The sequence below is a fragment of the Crocodylus porosus genome, unplaced genomic scaffold (genome assembly GCF_001723895.1).
Source record: "Crocodylus porosus isolate Cpor-Errol unplaced genomic scaffold, CroPor_comp1, whole genome shotgun sequence".
Lineage (NCBI taxonomy): Eukaryota > Metazoa > Chordata > Crocodylia > Crocodylidae > Crocodylus > Crocodylus porosus.
Window position 1 is genome coordinate 92,086,568 of NW_017728918.1, and position 25,719 is coordinate 92,112,286.

The following is a 25,719-nucleotide window of genomic DNA, read 5'->3' on the forward strand; positions in this document are numbered from 1 at the left end:
CCTAATCCAAGTGGGCACTTGTGATGCGGCCAGGAGAAGACTTGATCACCTGATGATGGACCACAACGCTCTGGGGGGCGTGCTGAGGGAGATAGGGGCACGGGTGGTATTCTCTTCTGTGCTACCAGTCAGCGGACATGGAAGATGACATGAGACCTGCATCAGAGATCAACTTGCGGCTTTGGGAATGGTATCTCGAGGTGGGCTTTGGCTTCCTAGATGACCCACACATCAGGACAAGAGACATGCTTGGGTGGGATGGGCTTCACCTTTCTCCCAAAGGTAAGCATGTGTTCTCTTCTAGGTTGGCAGATCTCCCCCAGTGGGCTTTAAACTAGGCATATCAGGGGACGAGGAAGATGAGGGTGGAGGAAGGCCTGGATCACTAAACCAAGCATCACCCACAAGAACAGCCCAGCTTAGACTGATGACGAGCAGAACAAATACCCAGGTAAGTAACAGGGCCCCGGGCAGGACTGAGATTAGGGGACCAGTGCACACATCTTCAGGAGGCCTCAAATGCCTCTTCACAAATGCTTGTAGTATGGGGAACACGCAGGAGGAATTACCTTCTTGATAGCTGACACCAACCCAGACATGGTGGGGCTCACAGAAACATGGTGGGACCCAACGCATGACTGGGCAGTGAATATAGGCTGTACAGGAGGGATAGGATAAGGAGGAAAGGTGGGTGTGTGGTGCTCTACGTCAAGGAGAAATACACACTCTCAACAAGTAGCACAAGGTCAGAGGAGGGGCACACTGAAGTGCTCTAGGTTAGAATACAAGGCAGTCGAGGGGAAAGGGACTTAGTGGTGGGGGTCTACTACAGACCACCCAACCAAGGGGAAGAGCTAGACGGGGAATTCTTCAGTCAGCTCACGGAGGTAGTTAGGGCAAAGGATGTGGTCATCATGGGTGACCTGAACTTTCCAGACATTTGCTGGGAAGAGCAGTCAGCCAGGTCTGACTGCTCAGGTAGGTTCCTAGCCAGAATGCAGGACCATCTAACCCAGGAGATGCTCAGCCCCACCAGGGGAGATGCCTTGTTGGACCTGGTCCTGGCCACGGGCGACGACCTGGTGATGGGTCTCCGGGTGCTCGACCACCTGGATGAAAGCGATCATCACGTGCTGGAATTCACCATCCAGCGCAAGGTGGCAAAGGCCTGCAGCAAGGCAGCAGCCCTAGATTTCAGGAGGGTGGATCTCAATGAGGTAAGGAGAATAGTCGGGGAGGCACTAAGGTCCTGGAGGGGAGAGGAGTCAGGTGTCCAAGATGAGTGGTCGCTCCTTAAAGAGACGAACCTCCAAGCACAAAGGGAGGTAATCCCAACGTGGATCAAAGGAGGCAAGAGGGTGCAAAAGCCTCCGTGGCTCACCAAAAGCATGCAGGAATGTCTTCTAGCTACAAAGGAGGTATACACCCAATGGAAGGGGAGGGGCCATCACCAGAGAGGACTATACCTCGGTTGCTCGGGGCTGTAGGGATGTGGTTAGGAAGGCTAAGGTAGAGATGGAACTGGGACTAGCTACCTGGATCAAGGACAACAAGAACTCCTTTTTTAAAAACATAGGGGGCAAAAAGAAGGTACTGGGTAATGTGGGACCTCTGCAAGGCACGTTAGGAAATCTGGTTGTCACACCAGACAACAAAGCTAACTTATTTAACACTTTCTTTGCCTCCATTTTTCTGAGCAGGGACTGGGTAACCCTCCTCCCCTCCACTGGGACCCCCATAGGCCCCATGGGAGGCGCACCCAGGCCTAGGGTCAGTGAGAACCTAGTCAGGGAACTTGTGGAGGCACTGGACATATTTAAATCAGCTGGTCCTGATGATCTCCACCCCAGAGCGCTGAGAGAATTAGCAGAGGTCATTGCGGGACCCCTGGCATGGATTTACAAGTGCTCATGGTGCTCTGGTGTGGTGCCAATGTGGTTCCCGTTTTCAAAAAAGGGAGGACCCAGGAAACTATAGGGCAGTTAGTCTTACCTCGATCCTGGGCAAGCTTTTTGCGAGAATTACTCTGGCGCACATCCGGGAGGAGGGCCAGCAGGTTGCTTAGGGGAAACCAACATGGGTTCATTAGAGGCAGGTCCTGTCAGACCAAGCAGGTGGCCTTCTATGATCAGGTCACAAAATTCTTAGATGCAGGGGTAGCAGTGGATGTAGTATTTCTGGACTTTAGGAAGGCCTTCAACACTGTCTCTCACCCCATTCTCATTAAAAAACTAGTGGACTGTGGTGTCAACACCTACACAGTCAATTGGGTCACTAACTGGCTGGAGGGTAGCACCCAGAGAGTGGTGGTGGACGGGTCCTATTCTGCCTGGAGAGATGTGGGCAGTGGGGTTCCTCAGGGCTCGGTCCTCAGGCCTGCACCGTTCAACATCTTCATCAGCTACTTGGATGAGGGGGTAAAAAGCACCCTGTTCAAATTCACGGATGACAGTAAGATGCAGGGGAAGTGGACATGCTAGATGGGAGGAATAGGCTGCAATCAGACCTAGACAGTTACAGGGATGGGCACATGAGAACAGGATGGGTGTCAACACTGACAAGTGCAAAGTATGGCACCTGGGGAGAAAGAACCAGCCGCATACCTACAGGCTGGGGAATTCCCTTCTCATCAGTGCAAAGGCAGAAAAGGATCTTGGAGTCATTATTGATGCCAAAATGAACATGGGCCGACAGTGTGGGGGCCAAATGAACGTGGGCCAACAGTCAGGAAGGCCAACCATACCTTGTCATGCATCCACAAATGCATCTCAAGCAGGTCCAAGGAGGTGATCCTCCCCCTCTATGCTAATCAGAGGGGACCAGCAGGCATTGGGGGAGCCCCGTTACCCTGAGCACTAGCAGGAATGACTAGAAATAACGGTCACAAGCTGGCAAAGGGTAGATTCAGACTAGACATCAGGAGGCAGTATTTCACTGTCAGGCTGGCTAGGATCTGGAACCAACTTCCAAGAGAAGTGGTGCTGGCCCCAGGTTTGGTGACCCTTTTCTTGCCTGCCAGGGGCAGGGGGTCAGACTAGATGGCCTACTGAGGTCCCTCCCGACCCTAGAATCTATGAATCTTTAAAAAAAAAATGGGAGAGAGTTCAGTGGAGGGCAATGAAAATGGCAAGGGAGCTGGGGCACATGACTTATAAGGAGAAGCTGAGGGAACTAGGCTTATTTAGTTTAGAGAAGAGAACAACAGGGGCTGGAAGGGATTTAATTGCAGGCTTCAACTACCTGAACGGTTACAAAGAGGATGGAGCCAGACTGTTCTCAGTGTTGGCAGATTACAGAACAAGGAGAAATGGTTTCAAGGGAAGTTTAGGTTAGATATTAGGAACAATTTTCTCACTAGGAGGGTAGTAAAACACTGGAGCAGGTTACCTAGAGAGGTTTTGGACTCTGCATCCCTGGAGGTTTTTAAGACTTGGCTAGACAAAGCCTTGGCTGGGATGATCTAGATTTCATAGACATTAGGGCTGGACAGGACCTCAGAAGATCATCAAGTCAAGCCCCCTGCCCCAGGGGCAGGAAGTCAGCTAAGGTCAAACGATCCCAGCAAGATAAACATCCAAATATCTCTTAAAGGGGTCCAGAGTCGGTGCTTGAACCACCTCCGGCGGCAGTCTATTCCAGGCCTTGGGGGCTTGTGCAGTAAAGAAATTCTTCCTTATGTCCAGCCTGAAATGGTATTGAAGGAGTTTGCGACTGTTTGACCTTGTCATCCCTTGGGGCTCTCTGGTGAACAGGCATTTCTCCAGATCCTGATGAGCACCCCTTATAAACTTATAGGCAGCTACCAGATCACCCCTGAGCCTGAGCTTTTCCAAGGTTGAAGAGTTCCTCAGTCTCTCATCATAAGTTCTGTTTTCCTGACCTCTGATCATGTGTGTAGCTTTCCTCTGCACTCTCTCAAGCTTCTCCACATCCTTTTTGAATTGTGGAGCCCAAAAGTGGACACATTACTCCAGCTGCAGCCTCACCAAGGCTGAGTACAATGGGCGAATGACATCCTGGAATTTGCTGGAGAAGCATCTATGGATGCAAGCCAGTGTTTTGCTCACTTTATTAGCTGCAGCATTACATTGAAGGCTTATGTTCATCTTGTGGTCAATCGTGACCCCCATGACCCTTTCATCCATAATACTAGTCAGCGTAGCACTGCTGAACCTATAAGCATGTTGTGAGTCTTTCTTTCCAAAGTGGAGAACCTTGGATATTTTGGTGTTAAATACCATCAGGTTCTCATCTGCCCATTTCCTGAGCCTGTCACGGTCAGCCTGGATTGCCCTCCTGTCCTCAAGTGTGGACACTTTACCCCAAAGATTGGTGTCATTCACGAACTTGGCCAATCTGCTTCTGACACCAACATCCACATCATTAATGATGATGTTAAATAGTATAGGCCCAAGGACATAGCCTTGAGGGACCCCACTCATCTCAGCACACCATGATGATTCACTTCCATCAACCACCACGCTCTGGGTCCAACCATGGAGCCAATTCCCCAGCCAGCAGATCATGGTGAAGCTGAGGTCATAGTTGTCCAGTTTTGTTAAGAGGTGATCATGGGATACCAGGCTGAAGTCTTTTTTAAAGTGCTGGCTATCTCTCAGGATGTTGCCATCAGCCAGTCTGTTAAGAATGGTCTCTTTGATAATCTTTTCTAAGACCTTCCCCAGAATAGAGGTCAGGCTGATGAACCTGTAGTTTGCTGGATGTACTTTCCTCCTTTTCTTGAAGATAGGCACCACATTGGCCTTCTTCCAATCTTCGAGCACTTCACCAGAGCACCAGGAGATCTCAAAGATCTGTGCCAGGGGCTGAGCTATGATACTTGCCAGCTCCTTGACTACCCTGATGTGTAAACTGTCAGGGCCAGCAGACTTGAAGGTATCCGGCCTCTCAAGTTGTTCCTTCACAAGGTCAGCATTGATGGAGGGTAAGGAATCTCCCTCTCCCAAGCCTTCCTGTCCCTTGGGCCTGGTGAAAGACTGATGCAAAGTACCCATTTAGCGAGTTGGGATTTTTCTGGGCGTGAGTTGTCAGTTGTCCCATCTGGTTTAGCAGGGGTCCAATGTTGCCCTTGCTTTTCCTCTGGCTCCCCACATATGTAAAAAATGACTTTTTATTGTCCTCGATACTTGTAGCTAGTTGGAGTTCAGTCACAGCCTTGGCTTTCCTGGCTCACTCCCTACAGGTTTGGACCAGTGCAGAATATTCCTTCTTGGAGGTGGATCCAGTCCTCCATTCTTTGTAGGTCTTTTTTTTTTAGACACAGGAGGTCTGCAGACCCCTGCAGAGCCAAGGGGGCTGCTGTGCCCTTTTGCTACCTTTCCTTTGAGATGGGAAAGATTTTGCTTGTGCATCCAGGATTCCTCCTTTGAGGAGCAACCACTCATCCTGAACTCCCCTTCCCTTTGGGTTGTGGTCCCTTAGGGCCTCATTGACAAGCCTCCTGAGCTTGTCAAAGTCAGCTTCCCTGAAGTCGAGGACTTCTGTATTGCTGACTGACTTGTCAGCTTTACGTCGGATGGTGAAGGTGATCAGCTAATGGTCACTGTCACCCAGCTTCCCTTCGATAGTTAGGTCACTGATTAGGTTGTTCCCCATTGCCAGTACCAGGTTGACCAGTACTTTACCTCTCATGGGTCTGTATACTTCTTGCGTCAGATAGAGCTCATTCACACATGTGAGAAAGCTTTGCAATGGTTCAGATTTGGCCAAGTGCTCATCCCATGAGATGACTGGGTAGCTGAAGTCTCCCATGACAACCATGCACCGGGAGCATGCGGCCTCAGCCAATTCCCTGGTGAACTCCTGGTCAAGCTTTTGATCCTGGGTAGGAGGTCTGTACTAGACTCCCACCATTGTGTCCCCTGTGCTGTGTTCCCCATGGATTTTAACCCAGAGGGTCTCCAGTCATCAACCCTGGGTGCCAATGTTGGTTTGCAGGAATGCATAGCTTTCCCTTTTGTTCACTCAATCTCTCCTGTACAGGGCATAGCAGCCTATATCTGTGGCCCAGTCATGGGTGGAGTTCCACCAGGTCTCCATTATCCTTATGACATTGTAACAATTTGTGTTAAGCAGAAGGACAAATTTTTCTTATTTATTCCCCAAGCTCCTGGCATTTGTGTACAGGCACACAAGTGTCCCTTTGGGGGCCCTTGCCTTCCTTACAGTTAGTACCAGGGCTGGAGCATCGGTGGGCTCTCTTGAGTGCCTGGACCTGCTGGCTTTGCAAGGGTTACTCAGCAGGCCAGCAGTGGCAGTAGTCCCCCCATCCCCCTGGTGGAGGAGGTCATCCAGTCTGGCCCAATGGAGAGAGTTGGAAGCCATCCTTTCCCAGCAGCTCACTGCCTCTCACCAAAGAGCAGACTGTGGTCATGGAAGCCAAAACCTTCATGATGACACCAGCGCCACAGTCTTTGTTTTACTACCTCGATCCTCCTCTCCCTCCTCAGCCCATAGCCCCAAACTGGGATGATCAAGGAAAACACCACCTGTGCCCCCAACCCCTTAAGCCCCACTCCCAACTCCCTGTAGCACTTCATGACCCAGCTGGGATTGCTCTGAGCTGTGTCATTTGCGCCCACCTGGGTAAGGAGCATAGGGTAGTGGTCAGTGGGCTGGAGGAGCTTAGGGATCTTCTATGCAATATCATGGATACAGACTCCCAGGAAGCAGCATACTTCCCAGGCTAAGGGGTCAGGGCAGCAGATTGCCCCCTCAGTCCCCCTCAGGATGGAGTTTTTCAAGACAAACATTTTGTGTTTTATCTTAGGGAGAGTGGGGGCAGTAGCTACAGTTGAGCCTGTATTGCCTGCAGGAGCTGGCAGCTTAGCAGGCTCTGCTGGGGTGCAAGAGGTTCATACCTGTTGCAAAGCTCCAGTGGGTGCAGCGGGACTTGGGGCCCCTGACCACCTTGGTCCAACCCCCTGGCTGGACAGAATGGGAAGTTCCCAAGTCCTCCCTTGTCCTGGAAGGTGACCTTGGTCTGCCCTCCATCTCCAGCGCATGAAAGGCCTGGCAGTAGGAGTCCATCTCTTGCTAACCATCCCTGATGGCATGCAGTGTCTGAACTGCAGCCTGGAGCTCCTCTAGGTGAAATGCCAGAGACCCCAAAAGGGAGCAGACCTCACAAAGGAGAAGATCTATTAGGGGATGGTCCTGCTTTGAGCAGGGGGTTGGACCAGATGACCTCCTGAGGTCCCTTTCAACCCTAATTTTCTGTGCTTCTATGATTATGCTCCTTTATAAATCCATGGTTATTGCACACCTTCAATACTGTGCCTGGTTCTGGTCCCCACACCTGAAAAAGGATAGAGCAGAACTAGAGAAGGTACAGAGAAGGGCAACAAGGATGATTAGTGGTCTGGAGGCTTTCCATATGAGGAAAGACTAAAGAGGCTAGGCCTATTCAGTTTAAGAAAAAGAGATGCTTGAGGGGAAACTGCTCAGTCCTGTTTTTCATTGTGCTGGGAACTGGGTTCAAGGGGAAGGCAGCCCCCATGCCATGTGGACCTGGGCTGACCCCCCTGACTTCCAAGCAAGCAAGCTATGGGGGGCCCTCATAGAAGAGGGGCTCCCTTCCCCTTCCCAGCCCAGTTCCAAAAATCCACAGCAGCCCTGATATGCATCTTCAGGCTGCAGCTTCCAGGTTGTTTGGAAAAAGTGGGGAGGGTGAAGAGAGCCCCCAAACCAGCAAGCTGGGGAAGGGGCCCTTGCAGCAGGGGGGCTCCATGCATCCACTCCCCCCACCCAGGCAACCTGGTGGGCAGAAGCATATAGCGCAGACTGCATGTGAGGCTAGGATTAGAGGCTGTTACTGACTTTGGCCAGTGGCAGCCAAGGGGCTGGGACCAGCCCAATGCTTGGGCAGAGCAGCCCTGAGTGATGCTCTCTGGGATGGTGGCATCATAGAATCAAAGGACTGGAAGGGACCTGTAAGATCATCAAGTCTGGTCCGCTGCCATGGGCAGGAGGTTATTGGGCTCAAACAAGCTTAACAAGGTGCTTACTCAGCCTCCTCTTGAACACCTAAAAGGGTGGCGGGTGCACCACCTCTGCTGGGAGCATATTCCAGATTCTAGATACGCTTAGGGAAAAGAGGTCTTTCCTTATGTCCAGCCTAAATTTTTCTTCAGTTAGCTTGTGCCCATTAGTACTTGTCTTCCCAAGGGGTGCCTTTCTGAAGAGTTTCTCCCCTAGGTGTTCCTCGGTGTTCACCCTTGACATATTTGTAGGCGGCTATCAGGTCACCTCTCAGTCTTCTCCTTCTTAGACTGAACAAACCCAGTTCCTGGAGTCTCTCCTCATAGGGACTAACCTCCAGGCCTCTAATATGAGTGGCCCTTCTCTATAACCTTTCAAGCTTATCCACATCCTTCCTGAAGTGTGGTGTCCAGAACTGGATGCAGTATTCAAGCTGTGGCCTCACCAATACTGAATGGAGGGGGAGGAGCACCACTCTGGACCTGTTTGCAACATATTGGCTAAGGCACACCAAAGTTCTATTTGCACTTCTGGTGCCTTCACGGTAATCACACTCTAAGTTAATCCTCAGTGGGGTATGGTACAGATGTTTGATAAAGCATTCTAACAGAAAGCACTTTAGGTTTGTACACATCCATCCAGGGTTAACTAAGGGTGCAGATGAAAGTGTGGCTCCTCACTGCAGCTGAGAAAGCTTTGCAGGAAGTGTTCTGAGTTACAGTGATCCCCCAGACTAAGAAGAAGTTCAGTGCTAGTTCCATTGGAGAGGGGAATCTAGCTGCTGGCTGCCAGCCTGCAGCCAGTTTCCCCTAGCAGTGGCACCTCCTTCCTGCCAGCTCTCTGCCATGCCCAGCTGTTTTCAGAATGGGAGGTAGAGCAGAGTGAGCTCATTCCAGGGGTTTCTTAGTGGGCGCTGGAGGGTGGCGTGGGTGAATTGGAGCATCTCCACCTCAGGAAAGCTCCAATATACCTGCCCCACCTTGTAGCAAGGGCTGAAACCCCCCCAGCTGTCTGCAGCCCCACACCTGTGTTTAGTCACGGCTATAGACCACTTTCTATGGCCAGATCAGGCAAAAATTCTCACTTCTGTCTACACTCTTAGAGCAGGATCAACCATTTTAAAAGCACTTTATGTGCCATGAATGTCTGTTATTTTACCGTGTGGCAGGGCACCTTTGGTGCTCCAGCAGGCTGTGGAACAGCCAACAGGTGTGGTTAGGTCCAATTACAGTTACATCTAGGGAGCCAGTAGAGCAACAATGCACAGCCTGAGGAGAGCAGCTCCTGAAACATCTGGAGGTCAGGTTAGAAACTATGGGGATGGAGGAGGCTCCTGTGGTCCTGGTTAAGACCTGAAACTGCACCCTGCTGGAGCTGGATGAAGTGGTGGGGCAGTCTCCAGGAAATGCCACACCTGTGCCTCCCCAGTGAAAGGTGAGGATGGGATGCTGTAAAGCCTCAGCCCCTGCTGCCTTGTGGGTATCCCATGGAGGAAAAAGGCTAGGGGAGCACACCCCAACAGAAAAGCACAGGGCCCAAGTCCACTGAGTGGGGCCTGAGGCCCAAGGGGTGTAAGGCCCAGAAGCCCCAGTGGGGGGGAGTTGTGCCCCAGTGAAGTTGGCAGAGAGGCCAAGGCATGTCTGAGGACACCTGAGGCCAAATGTGAGCTGGAGGTTGAATGTAGTCCAGCTAAAGGGCCAGTGTGATTTGGATGCTATCTGCAAGGCATGGGACACAGTTTAAGGGGAGATTCAGAGCCAGGCATTTTGCCTTTGGCATCAGGGTAACCAAATGGGCAGCCTCTCACATATAGACATATTTCCTATTTTTTTGGAAACATCAAAGGCATAGGAGGCAGGGCAGGGCAGACTGCCATACACAGGTGGACTCACCAATGTCATGACCGGCCTCGAGATGGTTCCCTGTCACATACAGCTGTAGAGTGGTTTCTGTGTGCTAAAGTACACTAAGTGTAATGTCTCTACCTAGCCTTAAATACTGGAGGCTGTAAGTGAGAGTGGAAAAAAACCCAAGTCATACCCTGTTCATTCTCCCTTTCAGCATCCACTCTCTGGCCCTGTTTGACACAAGAAACTGGGCAAAATGGACCTATGGTTTGACCCAGTAAATGGCACCTCTTATATTCTTATGTTCCATGTCCTTGAGAAGGAAGCAGATTTAAACTTTAAGAAAAAAGTCAGCATTTCAGAGTCATACACAAGAACTAAAAGTCATCTCAAAGTGAAGAATAGTTGATGTGATTTTCTTAGTAAATCAAAACAAGCAGTTTTCAAGCAAACAAACCAAAAAACCAAAGGCAGATGCTCACATTCAAAGAAAACTGTAAATAGAAAGCCAACAGTCGGATACTCATTGCCCTGCTTCATGCAACTGTGCTCTGGTTTCATGCAGAGACAGGTAGTTATCTGTGTTAATCTGAAGTCAGGCAGGAGGTAGGGTAGATATCTATATTTATAGACTAGCTTTGTATATATTCCTTGAATTGTATTCTTTGAATCAACAATGGATATACATATATATATATATATATATATATATATATGGAATATATGTATACATATTATATATATATATATGGAATATATGTATATATAATTTCCATTGTTGATTCAAAGAATCTTTAGATATCTATATCTATAGTCTAGGAAGGTGTATATTTACTCAACAAGACTGAGGCAATTCGACCCACAGCAACATGGATTGCCAGCCACTGCATCCTGGCCACAGTATTAGCATGAGATTTATTTTCAATCAGGTCTCCATAGATGTCTCCAACACTTTTCAGATATTTTGGCATTAAATAAGGATTAGCTTCAAATCCATAGACTCTGAGAACAAAGGTTAAAATTGGGGAAATTTTACACTGTCTTCAAACATTATATATAAGGCTCTCCGGGCATGTCTACATCTACATTTACACTGGCTCAAATTTACTGTACCATAAATTAAGTGGGAAGTGGGAGTAAGACAGCGACTCCACATGCAGGTGACCTGGGACTAAATTTAGTCCCAGGTCAGATCAGCCTACTATGTGCTCCTGTGGCCACCAGTGGGAGCTCTAGCTTTCAGACATATGACTGCCAGCACTTGGGACTAACTTTAGTTCCCCGTTGAAGCAATGGAAGGGCAGCCAGCCAGGACCCCTAGGGTGGGGCTCAGACCAGCCCCCCAGTGGCTGGGCAGACCCAGCAGGGAAGGCCCCCTGGGTTATTAGTTACTTTGCAGTAATGTGTCTACATGTGCATTACTGTACAGTAATTAATTGGGCATAAATTTGATACCTGCATAATGCAGGTATCAAATTTATGCTAAAGTCCATATAAATCACCATATTTACTGTGCAGTATGGGCATGTATGTGTAGACACACACCCATACTATGCAGTAATTTTGGTTACTGCACAGTAAATACTCATGTGTAGACATGCCCTCTGAAGATGAGCTTTGACTACGTAAAAAAACCACCAGTAGGCAAAGGACATACAGGCTAGAAAGGCAAATGCTGCTTTCAGGATTCCAGCAAGCAAACTAACACAGCAGCACAGATACCAAACAGATAAAAACAAAATCAAAAACAAAGAAACCAAACAACAGATAATCTAAAAAGAAATTCCCAAACATTTTTTCCAAGGCCTACATCTTCCTAACTCCACATAACAAATGGATAGTTTTCTCTTCAGCTCTGAGCTTAGCTTTAGTAGAAGTCTTGTTGTTTAAAAATGCTTCATAAAGAGCAAGAAGCTATTAAGAAGCTTGATGATAAAAGCAAGACAGTAAAGCACAGAAACACAAGATAAGCAAAAGAAACTGCAGGTGTATATTTTCAGCATGAGGTAAGGGACAAAGATAAATGAATACCCATGTGAGTCCATTTAAGGCCACACAGATGAGATACATATGGCAAATAAAATACTTCTACAGCATCCTGACAATAAGCCTAGATACTGAAGCCTCCCTAACACATATGTAATAAAATGTATAACATCCAAGGATGTGTTAGCCTAACAGTTCAGGTCATGTTCACCAGTCATATTTGTGCTTAGATGTTTCTAAAACGCAGTGGTTGAAAAAATGGTGGAACAGAAGTTTAGCTGTCCTATTTAGTTTACTTTCTGACCTGTGAACCAGTTGGAGGTGCTCCAAAGGACTGCATAGGCCTTCTACATATAAAGAAAGCTCCAAAGGTTTTATTCAACAGAGATTACAGGGTCTCCGTAACCAGGAGCTGTCTCCAAAATGACCTCCTCAATCATTCCAAAGGATCCTGCAGTATAGCTCCACTGGAACAACACAGCAGAGAGATTGGGCACAGGACTGGGGAGACATGGGTCCTCCATACAAATGGCCCTGGCTCTTCACTTATGTTCAGGAGCAGATTCAGAAGCCTGATCCTTGTAGGGGGGGAGAAATCCTGGCTTCTCCAAGCATCATGAGGGAGAGCTCTGATAATTTCAACTCTTGTATTCATCCATCCATTAGTTTTTGACACTGTCTGTCTCCCTAGTATTCTTGAATTTCCCAGGTTAATTAAACTTGTTTAAACTAGCCTCATTAGGGAATTCACTGAGTAACCTGCTTTTATCCCCTCCCACCTCTCGAAAGAAGATAAATAATTATTTGCTTGGGATGAACATATATCAATACAACTAGAAACCTTCATCACACCAGGTATAACAAAATGTTTTGTCAAAAAAGGAGTCTCATAAAATGCCCATAATTGATCTGTATTCATTTGGTTTCATCCAAAACTTATGCCATGACTAAACTTCTTCAGCAGACAGAGCTGCTCTCATACTGTTCATCTTGAACTTTGTTAGTAGTGTTGTCCCAGAGGAGCACAGATCCCCTTGCATATGAAGAATAGAGACTTATTCATGGCTATATTACTGATCTGTTGATGCTTTGGAAGACAGCATGAGTGCCTTGAATCAACAATGGAAATAAGCTGGTAATCTCTAAAGAAACTGGTGTATGGGGACATTGTTCTCACTATAACCCTTCTCACAGAAGTAAGAAGACATACCACATTTTCTCACATACCACAGGTTCCCAGATAAGACTCAGACCTTGTTTCTGGAAGGCAGTATATAGAAATAAAGATTTTTTTTCCAGAGTCATGGCTTCTGCACGCAGTATCTCACTTGCCTGAGCCAGTTCAATTACTGCTTCAGGCATAAGTTATAGTGTTAACCCTCTCACAGTTGCTAAGGAGTTGGTACTGGCTTGAGACTCCACCCCTTCTGCTTGCTGAGCCAGAGAGAAGCAGGAGCCATTTTGGCAGCCATTAAACTACTGAGTCTCTATGCTTCAATTTCACTTTAAGCCATGCCACCCAACTTTGAATGGCTGATTTAGGGCTGGAAACATATGTGGAGTAGGTGAGCAAGTACAGTAGTATGTAAAAATGAAGTTTCTGCCCCGCATCCATCTTCAGCTCTGGTTGATGTGAACCATAAATCACAGTTGAGTATTCATAGATCTCACATGGGCAGAAATGGTAGAGATTCCAAACCGCAAGTGGAAGATGGTTGTATTTGCCATTATTGCTATTTCCTTGTGTCGACTTAATAAAAACATTTAAAAAAATCTGCAAGATACAAAACAAGGGACAGCTGCCATTAGCAGAAGGAGGAAAAGTGCTCTGGGTCATTCTTTGAGAATGTGAGTTATCACATTGAAGATATATCCTCAAAGTTGGGCATGTACTTAAGAAGCCTGCTGAATTGGAGCCTGAAGCATTTCTCTCTTTCAAACAGCATCATCTGCTTCTTGCCCAGGTTCAGTCTGAGCCAGCTGCTCTTCTCCCAGAAGCAGCTCTCCTCTAGGCATTGTGACATCTTTGTGATGCCAGTGACTGCATCTGTAAATGAGACACATGCTTGGGTGTCATCGGTAGGGCCCCGAGGCAACCCACCGCCTTCCTAGCAGTCTTACTTATGTACTGAAAGAGGCCAGGGGAGAGAAACTGGCAGGTCCTGCGTGAGCTTCTGAAGGTGTAGCAATAGGTGCAATTTAACCATCATTGTTCTCAGGGTCTGACTGCAATCAACTTTTGTGTGTGTTCAGAACTAAGCTGTATGCATTCAGTGTTTAAAAAATGAAAGTGGGGCGGGGGGAGGAGGGAAACAATTGTTGTGAATTAACATACCTAGGAACAACTTCACTGAATGGTATTAAGTAGAAACTTAATCCACAACTATGAATTAAATGGATTACTGTGTTCCTTATGGGCTCATTCATCACACAGCAAACTACTGGACACCCAACTGCATGCTATAATGCATCTTGTGTCAGACACATTGCACCCCACTTCACTCTCATGGTTACCAGTACTCGGTAGCATTGACCTCCCTCATCTGCACCACACAAATGCTGAAGTAAATTTACTAGCCAGGCTCCAGGACAATCTTATGCTGCCACTGCAATGGGACATATTCCACCCACTAATAGTTTGGCTCCCCTTAAGGCACCCAGTATGATCCACCCTTTCAAAACCCTTTGACTTTTCCTTACTTACTCAATAGTCAGCACAAACACCAATCAATCACCACATCATCTCTGACCCTATAGTCAGACAACCAATATTTAACTGGCCACACTGTAATTGTGCATTTATCAACCATTTTCAAACTAGACAGGGTCACTGTGCCTCAAATCTATACCAATGGGGCCTTTGCAATGACAACAAATGCCCTTGTGGACAAGTTCAAACCATGTCCCATATTGTTGACTTGTGTCTATTTACAATGCTACCTGGCGGCCTTCACACTCTTTACACTGGTGACGACTTCATCTTAAAATGGCTGAAACATGCTGAAACTGCATATGCTAAATAAATAATTCACAACTGAGCAGACTTAGCTTGAACATTATCCCACTCCTCAGTAAAACAAACAAGTGTGTTTCTTTCTTAGACTTTTGGCAAGCTGGCATTTTATAACACTTCATTTGACTAGTGCATGTTGGACAATAATGAGTATATCACTTTTCTATTTAATAATTTTCCTGTTTTGTAGAACAGATGTGTGAGAAAGGTTAATGTATTAAATTTGCACATCTCTAGGCTGATTATTTCTTATTGGCTTTTTGCTTCTTATGCTCCGCTTCTTTAAAAAGAAGTGGTTTAAAATATGACTTCTTTGACAGTTTCAGTCAGAAACCGCCGCTTTCCCCACCAATTTTCATGCTCTACAAACTTTGCCATCATAAACCACTTTGCATGTATTAAAAACAAGTATTATATTACATGAGGCAATTTAAGTGTATCCCATTTCACTTGGTGAAACTAAGCAGCTTTGCATTATAACTAAGTTGAGCTAATGAGAATATGCTTGAAGCGTGTGTTACCTGGAACTGAAGTTAGCTAGTTATATCATACTGCAACTTATGAGTCTGCAAAATGATGGCTAGAATCCTGCTGTGAGGGAGATAGGAAAATTATTATAATCTGCATTCCTAAATTGAATGAGCAGTTTGCTCAGCAGAAACCTCTTGACTGCAAATAGTCTGAAATTATGTCCTGCTGTTTAAAATACCTGTGTTGTTTTAACTGAGTAAAATTCCTACATTTCCTTAAACAAAATAACACTAAAATCCTATATGAATGAAATTGTTGAGACAGTGGAAGCTGCTTATTATCCACTTTCCAGGGAAAAATTTTATGATGTCCAAATTTTATTGGCAGGGACAAAAGTCTAACATTTTTGGTTCGTGATTTCATAATATGATCCTAATTCTTTATTTGATGGTAGACCTAAGTCTCCATAAAACTCCCTAGTAAAATATTATCTTAACACTGAGATAAATTGAACATTTACAAGAGCATTTTACTCCATATAAACAGAAGATGGATGTGAATATACACTTTGAAGTGGTTACAGTTATAATACAGCACACATCAGTAAACTAAAATCTATATGGCAGTAGTGTACAGAAAAGACAATATAAATATAAGCAAGAGACTGGTGACTAGACACAGAAGATAAACCTTGCTCTCAATAAAAGAATGGAAAATACAATTTTATCTATTTGTATCCTTTAACTCAAGACCACGGAAAATGTGTAAGTAAGAAAAAAGCCTGAGGACAACTAAGCTAGGAGAGCATGGCAATTACCTGATAAATTGCTTTCTCACAGCATAGTCCAGTAATAAATATTTTGGAGAACAGTACTTCCTGCATGGCCATCCAAGGAAATTTCTAGGCTCCCCTGCCCTTATCTTGCCTCTTATTCTTGCTCTACCCAGAAAGGTAGTGAGCAAATAAATTTTATAGCTTAGAGTGAGATACCAGATTTAATTATCTTAGAAGAAAGATAATTGAGCATGATTTTCCAGTATCCTGGATGACTACTGACTGGGCTGTCGAATAAAAGGAGACACTATGTCTTCACTTAGCAGTATTTTGTGCAGGACAGATGTGCAAATCCTCATAGGGCTTTGGCACCTACCTGCTCAACTCAGTCAAGACTTCAGCATGCCCAGAGGTAGAAATTTAGATGCTAGGGGAAATTTACAGATGCAAAATATGCCCTTATTGACTTTAGGTGCTTAGTGCTTTAGGCAGCAGCAGTGTCAGTTTTTAAGAATCTAAATTTTGGATTTAAGTTCATCCTGGGCCAGTCCAGGGAGACCCAGGTGCCTATGCATTTTGTAGATCTAAGTCCTTGTCCTTAAATTTGACATATACAGTTTTTTGGGATTGGCATCTTTTATGTGCCTGTTACTTCCTGACAGCAGGCAGGGTGGTTTGCTGTATCTTTTAGATGACATGTAGGGGATACTGGGATTATACAGATCCAACACCTCCAATGTTTTGGGAATTCTGCCTTTGTCTGCATAATGCATTTTCTCTGTTGTCCCCTGTACAATTACTAAGCTGAGAGGCAGTTTCACCATGAAAAGTTTTGATCAAAGAATACAATGAGTTTATATTTTAGAAGAAGATCCTAGAGCCCTTCTTTCACTCCTTTACACAGAAAGTTTCTTATTCAGTTCCATTTTCCCAAATAAGTGGTTTAATATAAAACGAAATGGGAGACTTTAGGTTAGAAATGCTGGAGTGCCGAGCAGTACAAAACAAAGCTCAACAACGTTTCATGAAGAAGGATCCTCTTGTTTTGAATAGAAGCTGTAATTTTACGCTGCTGTCATCCATGTCTATAATGAAATAGTTTTCTGCAGGCAGCCACACAGAAGTGATAGTATCCTTTTAGCAATATAACACCACACTGGATGCAAACATTTTAAAAGTAGCAGAAATCAAATAAACCTACAGAAACTCCTACAAATCATCTCTAGATGGTATACTAATTATTCACTGGAAATGAATTAAGATGGACACGAATTAACACGTGAGCACCAATTAACACAAACAAAATTCTCAGCTGGTGTAGGGCCAATTTGGCTCCATTTTCACTGTCTAATTCATGCTGTTTGACTCTCTGTATCCATTACTTATGAAGAGGTCTGGTTTCCACTCTTTGGTTTAAAACACTTGCAATAACATGCAACTCACAAGTGCACCTTTAAGTTTACTTTCTGTGTATTTCACCACCTGAAGTGGTACACCGCAGTGAATGAAACACTACTTTGCACTGAGCCTGTAAATAAATTAAAATAACTCCAGGTTCTTTCACTGTTAAACTAATTTACCAAGAATCTGGTTAACAGAATTTTGATGACCCATAATCCTACGATTTTTTTTATATACAACGATCTACAACATAATTAGAAGAAGCAAAAAAAAAAAAAACCAATCTGCACTGAGATGTGGTATTTATATAATCTAGCTGAGATAACAGTTGCTATTTCCTTAAATTTACATTTTCAGATTTTTTAACATTTTAACTGCAATTTTTCCCTTTTTGTAGATTAAAACTTATGGGAAAAATGGTGATTCTATGAAATTGAAAACCTCAATGTGGATGTATTTTTCTTGAGAACTGTTTAGGTACTACAGCAGTAGGTACTATATAAATGCTAATATAATCAGTTCCCAATATATATGTGTGATATTAGTATGGGTTTTTTTGATGGGTTATAAGTGTTATAAGTGTTGAAAATAAAACAGGATGTGGCTCTCTGCTTTTGACATCAGAATTCATAGTATGGTTTAGAGTCTCCCCTGACAGCCCATTACAGGATGGAGGCAAACCCTTTTGGTGGAACCACTGGGGTAAATCTCCATGACAAGCAACACAACCTTTCCCTCACCTTTCACACTTCACAATGTTAACAAGACTTCAAATGCTTTTCAAACTATTTGCTAGACAAAGAGCTATTAAAGTGATACTCAACTTATCTGGCCCCATGAGTCAGATGAGTGACACAGGGCTAGTCCATAGGCCAGAGCCCATGCAGGGATGGTCTACAAGTGTAATGCCATTCACCAGATCTGGCCTCATGCACTGGCTTGACCCAATGTGCTGGACACAACTGTGAAATGACCCCATGTGCTGGCCCATTCCTAAGAGCTGGGTCTGGCTGTGGCAGCCTGGCCTAGCCCCGTAAGTTAAATCCAGATGCAGCCCCACTCTGTTCAGGGACTCATCCCTGTATGCTCAATCTTGTCCCTGGCCCCTGGGGTACAAAGCCATATCATCCAGCCTGCAGAGCTACTCACAAGTCTAGCAATTTGGTAAGGAAGGGAGTGTTATCAGCATTAATCATTGTGGCTCTGGAAAAAATTCATGTTACTACCACTCCCCACCACTGCCAAATTTCCAGACCCATGAGGAAACTCAGACTGGATAATGTGGCTCAGTGAGCCACATCTGGCCTGCAGGTCATAGGTTGAGTGCAACTGGGATGTTACATTCTTGTGAATATTGAATTATTTGTTTCATACAATCTGCTTTAAAATCATCTTCATTAGCACTGGCTGAATTATTTTAATTTTCCATTTAAAATCAAGGACAATTCCTCACTAGAATTTAAAATGTTTTATGAACAGCAAGAGAAGAAATGAAAATTTACCAACTGCAGAATTTTGACAAAATCTTTATTCACGAAAAGGGGAGAAGACTTTTGCAAAATTCCCTTCTTCACACCAGCTTCTAAACTGGCTCTAATATTTCCATATGCATGATCTGGTGTGCAGGGAGCCCAATAACAAAGCTCTCAGTGACATCAACCAGTTGAAGAATGATTTGAACTTCTACTGTTATTTCTTGTGTGCATTTAAATATTTAAATATTTGGAATAGCTTATTAGTGCCAATTGCATACGTGTTCACTTCTGATGAGGGATGGCTTGCTTTCTGCCTCCTATTTGCTTTATATCTTTCTATACAGAGAGTGGATATGCAGTATGATTACAGTACTGCTAGGCAGAGTAGCAGACAGAAAGAGATTGATTACAAGACTGTAATTCAGTTGAGGGATCCTGATGATATCATCTAAAATGAGAGCAAAGCTCAATTCATGCAGTTTACAATGTCATCTCAACACTAAGATTAAGTTCCATCTTTATTAATCAATATGCCTTCCGATAGCCATTATAACAGGATATGGGGAAAATGAATAAGAACACATATTATTTGTAAAATTATTTATCTAGAAAAATAGCTGGAGAACATTTTGCTAAAAGAAATCCTAAAACAAATCTTTCTACAAAAGAAGAATAGATGGCAATCACAGATACAGTCACAATTAGAATTACCTCCTCTTCTCTGTTATATATGGCAATGTTGTCCACATCAGTGGAATTTTATGACTATAGCTCCGAGGACCTCCAAAGTTTTATGTAGTTTATTACAAGATAGCATAGTTACAAATTGGATTTGCTATATCCCCCAAATGGTTATTTCATGCATACGTTTCCTGTTAGAGAGCCACAAATGTCAGTTCTTGCATGTATTTTTTGTATCCATGTCATCCTGTAGTTTAGAGATTAGATGGAACACAGAAATGATAGAATAGGAAGGGGTAGGCCTGAACATTTGATCAAATAAAACCTGCCAATTCACAGTTATCATTAACAACATGGTCGGGCACCCGAGTCACAGGGACAGTGGCAACTTCCAATTGCTGCCACACCTCCCTGTGGCTGTCAGCAGGAGCCAGGGGTTTTTTTGCTTCTTCCCCACCACTGCCCCCAAATGTCAGCAACCAGGGCAACTGTATCCTAGCTATGCCTGACTGAATAGTTCTCCAAGGAACCATTGGAAAACTGTTATTTGGAATGCTTAGCACAAGACACTTTTGCCTGGGCAGGGAGTTGCAATTGTTGGTCAAGCAAGTCTTCCCTATTTTTAATGATTCTCTGGAATTGTATCTGGTGAAAATAAAACCAAAACGAATAGTCCCTCTGGGTCTAAATGCTACAAGAAACTAAGATTCCTACTCAAGAGTGCACTTGTGTTTTGTGCTTCCATCTTACTTGCATACAAGTTTAAATGCTATCCTGAAAAAGGATGATTTTCTGAATTGGGACCTAATTGACTAAAATCCATATATTGTACAAATGTTTGATTAAGTTCATTATCAACGGGCTTCCCATAAATAGATAAATGTGTGTGAAAATGAATTCCTTTATTCCATTATGTCGAACTATTTCTCTGTGTATTTTAAGTGGTTTACTCCATAGATAATGCACTTACAAATATGTCAAGTTTACAGTGAAGGAGGGTAATGGGTAACTCACATAATATACAAGCAACAGAATCACTGGCACGTAAGCTTATACAAACCCACTTCAGTGAAATCGTACCTGCTTAGTCCTAAGGTAAAATCAGTTCCATATGTTTTGTGACGACACAAATCAGGCTTTTTCTTTCAATAATCTCAAATGTTTACATATTGTATATCGACAACATATGATTTTAACTTTCTATATAAAACAATCATAATTTATTATCTATAAATAATGGTTATATTAAATCATTCTGAAACATCAGGTTTTTAGTGAATCCACCAACCTTCGTGTCCTTATGCACATCTGGTGGGTCCAGTACATCTATTTTAGAATAAGAACAAAGGTGATGAAATGAATCTCTTTTTGTCCTCAACACCCAGATGTTTTTAGTGCTTTCTTCTAAGACCAATGAAATGATAACATGACTCCAGGTGATCAGAGCAGAAGATTAGGCTTCTCTTCACAAATGCTACACAAGTTGAGTCTGTAAAATAAAGAAAATGATTATGATAGATGTGTAAAATCTGAAAAGAACATTATCAGAGTTTGCTGTGCAAATCTGAAAACAAAGTCCATGTATTAAGCACTGCTCTATCATGGGATTACCACCTGCAGCAAACATACATTGCCATTCTTGAAAATCATAGCCATTAATTTTTAAAATACTGACAGTTTAGATTCTGGAACACAGTTCCACTGTGCAGAAAGCAAGAGGGCTACAGCAAATTTCCCCTCACAATTGTAAGCCCCTAGCTAATTTCATATCCTATCACTAAAAATAGACATATATGTACATTTTTGGCTAGTTGTTGAAGCAGTTAGGAAGAAGCATAGAAGAGATCTGTATTATGGCTTTATATGTTGCTTTATAGATCAAAGAATAGCCAGAAGTGGTTTTCAGCCATTTTATAACTTTGTGGGGGTGGAGGAGGAGGGAATGGGAAAAGAAAACAAAGCCTTGCATTTATAATGAAATACTGTCAGACCTTGGTCTAAAGTAAACACCGCTAAAACATACAGGGAATTGTTTGAATACACTTGCGTTTTTTCCATTTTCTCTATAAATCGTGCATATTTATCATATGCATCCATATCTTAGAATTGTAGCACAGATGCAACAGCAAATATGGCATAATTGCAACCCATATATTATCACTTCTAGCTTTAGGCATGAACACATCCACTCACAAAACAAATGAAGCTCCAAGCACTCTGGAATTCAGTTAAGACCTCAAAACCATTACTGCCAACTTGAACTGCCAAAAAAATTAACTCTATAGCTATCCCATTTGTCAGGGAAGAAAAAGTTCTGAGTTCAGAAAGGAAGCTACATTGAAAGACTCTTCTACAGCAACATCAAAATGTATGCATTTCTTGACATTCCTTTCATCATTATGGTCAGCACACAATAAATTCTGTTCACTTTTTCACACTTCAAGAATAAAATTGTGGTCTAGTAGATTTTATGCACCAACTGAAGGTACTTTCCAAGACAAAAATATCTGAATTCAATTAGGTTAAAATACAGATTACAGCCCAGGAAAGTATGAAGCAATAGATACAGAAGAACACCCAATCTACACTCTCTTTTATTTGCAATAAAAAGTGTTTATTAAAATCATTCTATATAGACTACATAAACCATTTATATGTGGATCTATAATACTTTATTTCTGACTTATCTTGCTGTTTGAAACATGACTTATGATTGAGGATCACATTTTTTTTCATCAGAAACATTTATTTATCAATAATTTATCAGATAAATGGTTTTAGATTGAGCGTTTTAAAAATGTAAGCAAATCAATGGTAAAGGACATAAGGCCATATATTATAATGATATAATAACTGAAGCTTATGCATTACACTGAACTGATAATATCCCCAAAGCTCTCTTTTTTAATAGCTAAGAGTTCCTATACTGTAATTGTTTAGGGGGGGAAATCTATCTAATTTCAACTAGTGCTTTGTAGAATCTTATCACTTCAATGGGAACAAAAATTGAAGACTAATGGACTGGCTCCAGACATAAACAAAGGAACCAAACTTGTCTGCAAGTTTAATACAAGTGTTTGCTTTTGGAAATGGGTTAGAGACATGGAAAAAAGAACTCAACTAATGAAGATTAGCTAAGAAATAAAAAGTCATGATTTTCATCAATTTCAACAGTAGCTATACACAGATATTTGGTAACTAATCAGAGTCAAAGGGCATGCAGAAAAGCAGCCCTGCTCAATATGAACTACCCCCTGAAACAGATGCAATTCTGAGAGCGGATCTGATAAATACACCTGCAACAGATCTTCGTCTGCTGAGGGCTGAAGGGTGCTTGACTGTGCATGCCCATATATGACAATGAGAAAACTGGATGTTCTGAGCCCATCTGGATGCATCACTGAGATAAAGAGGACAAAAAGGTTATATCTGAACTAGTGATGGAACATGCAAAATGCATTCAAAAGGTTACACTCCTACTTTGTTATCATTGACATGGTGTCTGTGGGCAGAGATTGAGAATTCACTATGGCATATTCAGATATTGTATGCTCTGTAGGAATTGGATATTTTGCAGCTCCCTCCTGCACCATAAGCAAGTTAAAAAAACTATGGCTTGAGCAAGATAGAACTTTTCAAGGCAAGAATAAAGGATCATTTTGCACCTCTGTAGGAAAATAATGATGCGGTGGCATCATCACTGCTACTTTTGGAGACGTATACCTGGAAAACAGATTGATTTATTGTTAAGCACATGGGAAGTGATCAGTAGTATGCTGAAAATACACAGACTTGTTTACTAGTTGTGTGCTCTTCAGTCTTGGAAGAGTAAGTATTGAGGCACTGTCTGTGCTCACGATAGATTCCTCTCATAATTGGTAATATGGATATGATTTCTATTCTCTTTTGTGATGAAATCTTATATTGATTAGAACCATTACCAGCAAAAGCCATAATTTACCACCTGAAAGATATGAGAGTCACATCGCTATATGAATGATAAACAACAGAATAAACACAAAAGTATCACTTTATATATAATAAACCATTGAAATTATGGGAAAAATCTCTCATATTAGTGTAAATAAAAACTGTGGGGTCAATTATGCTTAATGTTAGTTTAAATTTTCTTATGACTGACTGTCCACTCATGGTATGCAGGCACTTTACATACATAAGAATCGGCATTTCTGACCAATAAATAAATAAATAAATACATACATAAATAAAATCATGTGACTGAATCTGCACTTAGATGTTCTCATATCCCATTGAAAATGGACATGCGATGTCCACCTGCTTCCCTGCTTATGTTAACTGTTAGGATTAATTACTTAGTCTCTGACTGTTTGCACAAGAAACACTCCATCTTTTTATCTGGGATTGTAAAAACTTGATATACCCAACCCTGCACTGGGATGCTAGTGACATGGCAGAAGTGAACATTTATGTGGTTCAGAATGAGTTTCTCCTGTGAAGCTCTAAGTTATGCAGTAAAATGGCACTCATGGGAGAAGGCAAGCATGTTCTTGAGTATAATCCATACATTGTTCCTTTAAGCAAAAAAGGGAAAAGGATGACCCATATACTTACAGACTGGTCAGCTAATGTCAATACCTAAAAAGATACTGGAGCATATTTGGAGCATACCAAAGAATCTATTTCTAAGTACCTGGAGGATAACAATGCAATAAGAAACAGCCAGATTTGTCAAGGGCAAGTTACATTCACCCAACCTGATGACAAGGTGACAGGCTTTGTGGACAGGAGTACAGCAGTGGCTGAGATCAACCTCAAAGGAAAGATTTTGACACTTTCTCTCAATATTCTCATAAATAAGATAAGGAAAGACATTTGAGATAAAACTCCTAAGTGGATGCATAACTGATTGTATTATTCCAGCCCTATTTCCCATGATCCTCTGAGTCTCTAGGGCCAGCGGAAAAAAATAGAGAGGCCCACATAAAATATTACCCCAGTCTTTCTGGGAAATAGAAAAATATAGCTAGAAAACAGTCCTTCAGCAAGCTATGACATCCTGCCCTCTCTTTTTATCTCAATCAAAATGCCCGGACAGCAAACTCTGAACTCACATCATTGAACTCAGTCAGCGACAAGAAAGAGCAGTGCTTCAGAGATACACCTGGCTGTAGGTGACCTGCCTGGTATTATCAAGTCAAGATACAAGAGATGAAGGACAGTTGCCAGCCCAACCCAGTGTCATAGGCAGCCAGGCCTGGGGGTCTCCTCAGGGTCAGGAGAAGCCAGTAGGTCAGAAGCCAGGAAATTTGTCTGGGAAACCAAGTCAGAGATCCACAGGAGCAGGCAAAACACAAGGTCAAGGGAGACAGGTAGGTCAGGTATCCAGGAACTTGGGCCAGAGCTGGGTTAGGTATTTAGAGGGTCAGGCAGAATGTGAATGAGGTCAGGAGGCTAGCTGGGTCAGGTACCCAGAGTCATTAGCAGCACAAGCCAAGAGTATAGAAGCCTAGGTATAAAGTTTCATCATGTTGCCTGAACACTTCCCCTTCCAGGTTTGGGGTTTAAATGGAAAGTGGTGAGAGGTCAGCTGACCTTGGCTAGCCACTCTGGTGGCAGGGAGTAGGAAGCTCAGAGGAAGGGTTTTGGCCACCTGTGTTCTGCTGGGGGGGCAATGGACTGGGGTGAGCTGCTGCGCCAGGCAGGCCAAGGCCCTGGGTTCTAGGTCATGGTCCAACATTACTCCCTTAAAGAATAACCCCTTCTAGGAGGTGATGGGCCAGGTTTTCCCAGGTGGTCCCTGTGGAAGTTCTGCACTTGATCAAGGGCATAGATTTTTTCTACAGATTCCCATGTGCATTCCTCACTGCCATTTTGAGTCCAGGATCTCTTTAACCAAGTAATCTTTGCTGTGGACCATTATGGGTTGTAGAAAAGGTTGGGATTGGTGAAGGAGCATGTTTTCTGTGTATGGTTTAAATAGAGACAGGTTAAAGATCAGGTGATTTTCAGTGTTGGGGGAAGCTGCAGTTCAAAGTTGATATGGAAGGGGCAGATGTACCTGTGATCCAGTTTCTGTGACAGCCAGTA

General features: G+C 43.5%; 1 protein-coding gene across 1 annotated transcript in view; it reads right to left on the reverse strand.

The window, feature by feature from the left end:
- HS3ST5 (heparan sulfate-glucosamine 3-sulfotransferase 5) overlaps positions 1-21,134 on the reverse strand; it is a 149,215-nt gene extending 128,081 nt beyond the window's left edge. Inside the window, exon 1 of the mRNA XM_019537937.1 lies at positions 20,939-21,134. The gene's annotated coding sequence lies outside the window, so the exon portion shown is untranslated. The remainder of the gene's footprint in view (positions 1-20,938) is intronic.
- Positions 21,135-25,719: the final 4,585 nt, after the last annotated feature.